Source organism: Mytilus californianus, unplaced genomic scaffold, assembly GCF_021869535.1.
Source record: "Mytilus californianus isolate M0D057914Y unplaced genomic scaffold, xbMytCali1.0.p SCAF_12, whole genome shotgun sequence".
NCBI lineage: Eukaryota > Metazoa > Mollusca > Bivalvia > Mytilida > Mytilidae > Mytilus > Mytilus californianus.
The window spans coordinates 3,065,998-3,073,655 of NW_026262604.1; the positions used below are offsets into that span (position 1 = coordinate 3,065,998).

The following is a 7,658-nucleotide window of genomic DNA, read 5'->3' on the forward strand; positions in this document are numbered from 1 at the left end:
CAAATATTTTTCTTTGGTAATTCTTGAAATAAAGATCAATAAAAGAAATCAGCTTTAGCCTGTTTAGTAAGATTAATGAAAAAGTATGTTTTTATATTTTATTTTGTAGCTAAAAAAAGGTTCATTTTTGATTGATGAATCATGTTTTAAATTTAAACTTCAGGCTATATTTTCACACACTTAACACGTGTAGCTGTTTGAAATTGATTACAACAGTTACATGACACAGGTTAAACTACTACTTGTATTATGAAGTGTCGTCTCCGTTTTATGAATTTCATCTCTCTTTACATACGTAAACCAATAAATATGTATATAGAAAAGAAACAAAAAACATTGACATTGAACTTATAGTGTACATCAAAGTACTGTCATCTCGAAGACACATGTACCAGGTAGTTAAGCTGACCGTACTACAAACAAACGACGCATAGAATGAGGAACACAATATTAGGGGAACTTGTGTAATAATCCATCTTTGCAATTATACTAAACGACTTTAATCATAGTTGAATTACATCAGGTTTATGAGGTTGTCTGTCCGTTACATAAATCAACCATTGCAATAACAGGATAAACACGTGTAGTACTTCAAAGTTTATATGTGATACTAGTTTTCCCATTGAATTGTTATACATATTCCTTTTCGGGGACTTTTATCGCTGATTATGCGATATGGTTTTGCTCATTGTTGTAGGCCGTACGGTGGCACATAGTTGTTAACTTCTATGTCATATGGTCTGTTGTGGAGGGTTTTCTTATTGACAATCATAAAACATATTCTAATTGCTAAATAGGAAGCAATTACTACCAGATTTTCTGGTGTACATTTTGGAGAGACAATGATTGAGTTTTGCAGAAGCAAAATGGGACGCCTAAATTTAATGGTAAACATACTGAATTGTGTAAGACTTGCGATCAGTTTAAGTAAAAACATATTGTTTGTGAAACTGATTACTGACTCTTTAATTGTTATCTGAACTAATTATAGAATATTTGTGTCGGTCTCAAGGTAAAAAAACATTTCCGTACATCAAATTTGATACAATGACGAGTCCCTGTATCATTATCCTCTTTTTTTAAGAGCGTACAGTTATATCGATTGCTGGTATTGTAGAATCAGAATGGTTCTATACTATGCAGATGTTTAATTGAGCTTAGATGTCTGTGTGGGTTTTTTTTTTCGACGGAGGATGATTAAAACCATGGACTTAAGTCCATGTTAGTTTGAATAAATTTTTCTCTTTTATTTGTTCTTCGTGAAACAGATTCGTCGTTATCTATATTGAATGTTTTGTCATTAATCTGTTTTTTTACTTTCTATTTTCTTAAGGTTTTATCTTTATGTGAAACTGAAGATGTCATATAAGGTGTGAACACATTGTCAATGCTTACTGAATGTCATATTTTAAAGTAATGTACCCATCCCTCCAAATTTGGTCAAAAGCTTTTTCAAAGTCTAAAAATGCACTATAGAGTTTTCTTCTTTCTTTTTTCTTCAGAAGTTCAAACAGAAAATGTTATATAAATAATGTATCTATAGTGCCATAACCTTGCCTACAGCCACATTTTGTTTCAAAATATGGAAATCGTTAGAACATTTATTTAAACACTCGGTTAAACATGTTAAAACAGTTTACCCAAACAACTAATAATAGTCTATCTTTATAAACGTGAACTACACTCTGTTATATTCCCTGTAACAATAAACTGCAATTATCTTGAAATGTGTATCTTATTATAACAATTTAGTTCGGTTGTATAGATAGTGTCTGTATTCTCTATGATATTCATATAATGGTGTCATTTGCAGTTGTTAATATTAAAAAGATTAGTTTTATTAGATGCAGCTACTTTGTATATATTCACTTATTGTAATTCTTTAGAAAGATCCATGACAAAAGAGGTAAATGACTTGCCTCATAAATTACTTAAACTTATTTCCAGTCGAGAAGTAGATAAAATGATTTTCCTTAGGAGTTTGGTATTTTTATATACTTTTCTGCCTATTTAACAATATCATTTCGCCAATCGGTTTTAGAATGTAACTTTTGTTGACATTTTCTCATTAGAATGTTTTGTTCTTTTTACATATTTGTTTGTTTTTTATAGTGATTAAGATTATAACACAATGTTGACTGTTTTACCCCTTTTTTTAACAGTTTTATCTATTATGTCTGTTTGTTTTGTTCGCCCATCGTTATCATTATAATGGAATTTGATGCAACTCTCATTCAAGTGAAAGGTTTAGCTAGCTATAAAACCAGGTTCAATCCAACATTTTCTACATAAGAAAATTCCTGTACCAAGTCATGAATATGACAGTTGTTATAGATTCGTGTGATGTGTTTGAGATTTTAATTTTGCCATTTGATTAGAGACACCTTTTTTTTTAATTTTCCTCGGAGTTCTGTATTTTTGTGAATTTACTTTTTGTTGAGAGAACAATACGATAAGGGAAATACTTCTATAAATCAATGTTTTTAATCATTCTTATGAAACAGAATTTAAATCAAATACTTTGAATCTAATGAACATTGGCATTTTCATGTTTTTTTATTTAACTTCAAGTATATTTTTAGGAGTTTTGGATGACGTCCATTTTCACTGAGCAAGTACACAATTTTATCTAGAGTCTAGCTGACGCCCGACTCCGGTTGGGAGATTTTCTTGCTGTGTTGAAGACACATTGGTGGCCTTCAGCTGTTATCTGCTCTAAGTCTTTGTCGGGTTGTTGTCTCTTTGACATTCTCAATTGTTTTGAAAGCCAATACCATGTTTTGTAATGATATGTTTGTCTTCAATCCTTTTATCATCCCTTTGAAAATATTAAGTTACTGCGAATAAACCTAGTCTACTTCACTTGCCGGTTATATTATAGTCCTGATTTGAATTCGCCCAAAATTAGGTCAATGATTTTGCATAAAATTAAAGCTATGTAGAGACACAAATAACTCATCACTCGAGAATCTGCAATTCTTGTAGATTTTGCAGTTTTCTGCTGTCCGTAATATTCCCTTGATGCAGAATGCGGATTTGTTTTCCGAATATGCATATATACATATCAGAGTAAATCTATTGGACATCGGGAATGTTATAAACAAACTTCAAGATAATTCTGGCTGTTCTGATAATGCTTTTTATGTGATCAAGCTCTTAAAAATGTTTAAAATATTTGGCTTTCGTTACCTTTGTTCTCAAACAAACCTGATGAAATGGCAGAAACCGTAAGCAATTGAAGGTCACCATATGCACGACTTTTAACATATGGTATATTCAGCTATAAAAGGTAACGATAAGAAAAATTTGAAAACAATTCTTACGAAGCAATCTAACAGCCTAATTTATATCAATTATATTTACTAAAATAAATGACAGACACAAACCAAGGACAAGCAACGAAGTCTTCTGACTTTGGACAGGCACATAATGAATATGGGTGGGGTTAAACATGATTGTGAGCGCTTCATCTGCGTCTCATCTGGGACACCTCAACATATATAAGACATGATCAAATTAGTTCCAAATGGCCAAGCTCAACATATCAGCACGAAACACACAAAAGCATCCAACAGAAAATCGGTGTTGAGTTGATAACCTTTTAGAATAAGTGTATTGTATTCCATTGATCAATAAGTTTAAATTGATCGTTTCTCTTCTCAAATAAAATGCTGTTAAAACGACATACCCGTAGAAATTATGATATGACATTCCGTTTTTCGTATGAATTCTACAGATTTAGACAAATTACAAACCAAATTTTTGGATATTTTAGAAAATTGAGTAAAGTTTTTCTAAATTTGTGGAAATGAAGTCCGTGAATTAATGATTTACCAATTATACATAAATTTCGCTAATTGAAATCTTCGACGTCAACACAAACGCGTCAATCACGAACAAGTTTTGAAATGTACACGCCGTAAAAAAGCAAAAAAAAAAACACCACCATCAAAAACTTAGAAATAAAAAAAGTTTTAATGGCAAATTAAGTCAACAAAAGGAAACGATTTTAAATGTTAATCATTGTACAAAATTTTAATGTTAATCATTACGTTTTATTTAATATATATTTTTCATTTTTGACGCTGGAACTGTTGCAAAAATTCTGGCCGGTGCACCACTTCCATCGTATATGTTGATAGCAGGGACAAATATTGTCGATCCTGAAAGAGGGAGTCTGTCAAGATTGGCAACATTCAACACCACAGGTATGTTTCTTTGAAATAGAAATGTAAAATTTGACAAATCAACTTTACCCGGAGGTGAGTCGCCAATAGACGGAGTGTCACTTCCCACAATGTTAACAGAACGAAATTTCGCTAAAAATGTAATTGCTTTGAATTCATAGGATGGAAATTGGTATGATGAAACATCAGAAGTGTTTTGAGTATTGAACACTTTAAATGGATCTGGGTATCTACTAGACCAGCCGGAATTAAACAGAATGACTGCCCCCTTCGGTATTCGGCCATGAGTTGCCTCCCATCGTTTTATGTCCGATACTTTTACTCTGTAATTCACGTTTCCCGAAACCTGTCTCCTAATATCTATTATAACTCCAGGCCCATATAACTTGTCCAGTGGAATCTCGTGCATGCGTTTTCTGTTTCTGTAGAAGTGAGAAGGAGCATCTATGTGGGTTCCACTGTGTTCAGATGTACCAATATAGTTAGTCTCAAACCTATATGGATGAAAAATATATTAATTAAAAAACGAACATACTTAGAAGCAAAATTACCAGGCCAATCAAAATATTTTTTCTGAAATTGATTACAGTGAGATAATTTTTCAATAGTAAAAATATATTTGTCAATTTTGTTAACTGTTATGCCACACCTTTAGAATATATCTTTGTATAATCTGTAGTTATCGCATATAATTTTGCAAACAGATGATGACAATGAAAACAACGTCTATTTATCTTATTAAACCATAAACTTTTGAATTGCTTTACATGTTGGTAATATGCACCTTTTATAGTTTACAATGCGATATGGGTTTTGCCCATTTGAATACGCGGAATGTCATCTTTGGTAGCTAATTTTCTCATTTGCAGCCATAAAACATCTTCGTTTTTATCGGTTTTGATTTCTAATAGTAATAAGCCCAAACGTCTTCTTGTAAGATATGTATGACTTTAAAATGTTAGTGAAAAGAAAAGTTGTGTTTACCAACTCTGTATGCATCTGGTAATTTTAATAAATTTGTATACGTCCTTTTCATAAATTTGTCTCCTGTAACTTCATGTCATGTCCATTCGGTAAATTTCACTCGGCCTTTTCCCTGATATTTTCATAGAACTAACCTGTTGATCATGATATTTGTCAACTTGAGTTGCTTATATGTTCAATTTTTCTATTGAGATTTTACTGAAAATTTAGTTAATTATTACTCTAAGAGTGCATTGATTTCACAAACTGATAACTCATATTAATATTTCGTTAAATTGTTTACCTACAAAGCACCTTCAAAGTCATCTATGAAACCTTTAAAAATAACTAAGATGAATATTGCACTCATATTACACCCCAAAAAATCCTTAGAAATGCACATTATTTTAAGAATGTTTGTTACTCTGGTTTTTGTCTTGTTGTCGGATATTCGGAATTATCTAGGTTTTGTCATGTTAAACCATTCAAAACTTTGAACGCTGACCTCTAATGTAAAACTATCATTTTAAAACAGTCTTTTAGAAACCTTGTTAAATTTTCACAAAGGAGCGTATTTCCTCAATAACATGTGTAACTTACCAATTACCCCCAAGTGCCTGGCTGATAGATCTGTTTACAATTTCAAAACTGTATGCTGGAAAGAATGGAGCAGTGAGAGGTTTGGGTCCATGTACATGAGATAGGTCTACTACACGAATATCAGAACAGCTTGAAGGTGTTGCGGCATAAATCCCGTTTAATAAACTCACATATGAAACAAAAAACACGATCTTATCTGTCCAATGCATTTTTATTGTATGAAATTTACATCCTCTTGTGTAGAATATAAATAGTATCTTGTTTTAATTGTTTTAAATAGTACATATTAGCGCCCGTAATTAATGACATAACAACGTGAATGACCTTCATAACATATATATCATGGATGTATTAAAAAATAATTTCCCCCTTAAGACCGCACAAGGAACTAAAAATTCTAGGAAGTAAATATGTTTCTTGGTAAACTTTAACAAAAAAATATACATATATTGTAACTAGATTATGTTACCACTAAATAATGATAATAAGACAAAGATATAATTTAATATCCGACTGACGTATACGGCTCACAATAGATATAAGCTCTCCCACTGCATCGAATTAGATACCATAGTTTTCCTCTCAACAGTTCAATTTATAAATTTACGATTCGAAATTTTTATATGGTATTGCATTTGATACGGTGTAAAATCTATTTCTCTGATGATCTTTTTTATGCAGGCATACTTTTCCATGATTTGTAAGAGGAATGTGTTCTTTTTGTGAGTCATCATCATTGCATTGTTGTTTTTGTCTTAACACAACAGGAAACTAGAAGAAAGCAAGACAATATGACTCAGAATTTTATTTATACCAATGAAGAACTGGTATCAAAAACTTTCGGGGAAGTATAAATGAGCTCAGAATTAAAGAAATATCAAATACTTGTCACCGGTCGCAAATAGTTACCCAACAAATGGCTTATACCTGAACACTCCCCTGACTACTTGAGCGTGAAAATTAGTTCAAAGCTATATGGCATGTCTGACTGATATGCAATCCTTGTAACAAATTTGCAACAAACTATATTTCATTAAATTTTGTTTCAACATTCAGGCGATAAATTCGAAACCGAAATTAGGATATAAATGTGTTAACATGTCAAGGTCTCAGACTTTTTAAAGAATTCAATTTAAATTTGACAATTGAAAAAAATCATAAGTACTCTTATATATTTCCTTTTGTAGCTGAGAAAGGTGCATGTTTAATTGATGTTTTAAATTCAAACAACCGCTTCCGGCTATATTTTCTTAATCTAAAAACAATGATACATGTAGTTGTTTAGAATTGATTACCAAAATTACATGACACAGGTTAAACTACTACTTTTCTCGTCTCCATTGCATGGATATCATCCCTTTTTACATACATTAAACAAAAATATGTAAATAGAAGAAAAAACAACATCAAACAAAGACATTGAACTTATAGTGTATATCAAAGTACTGTCAAGTTGACCGTACTGCAAAACACGACTCTTAGGATGAGAAACAAATTATTAGGGGAATTTGTGTAATTATCCAAGTATGAAAGTTTACTTAACGAACTTTAGCCATAGTTAAATTATATCAGGTTGTCTGTCAGTTATATAAATCAATCATTGCTATAACAAATAACTTGAGGTACTTACTCTACAACTCATGCAGATTTTGCAATTTTCATCCTGTCCTCGATATTCCCTTGAAGAAGAATGAGTATTTGTTTTGCGAATATCTTAAATAAATGAGTAAATCTAATTGACATCAGGAAATAAACATTGAGTTTGTGTGTGTTGAACAATGCTGCAAACACACGAAAGTAATAAATAAAAATGGTCTTGGATTGGGTACCATTTTTGAACGAATTATATCATTAGAATCCACAAAGGGTAAAACTAGATTTAACAAAATTGCTTAATATGATAGTTAT

At 31.4% G+C, this 7,658-nt stretch overlaps 1 long non-coding RNA gene across 1 annotated transcript; it reads right to left on the minus strand.

Moving 5' to 3' along the window:
- Window positions 1–3,961: 3,961 nt before the first annotated feature.
- Window positions 3,962–6,282, minus strand: LOC127721216 (uncharacterized). The gene is made up of 2 exons (XR_007991076.1): window positions 5,751–6,282; window positions 3,962–4,681 (listed from the first exon to the last, which is right to left on the minus strand). It is a non-coding gene; the product is annotated as an uncharacterized LOC127721216 (long non-coding RNA).
- Between the last annotated feature and the right edge of the window lie 1,376 nt (window positions 6,283–7,658).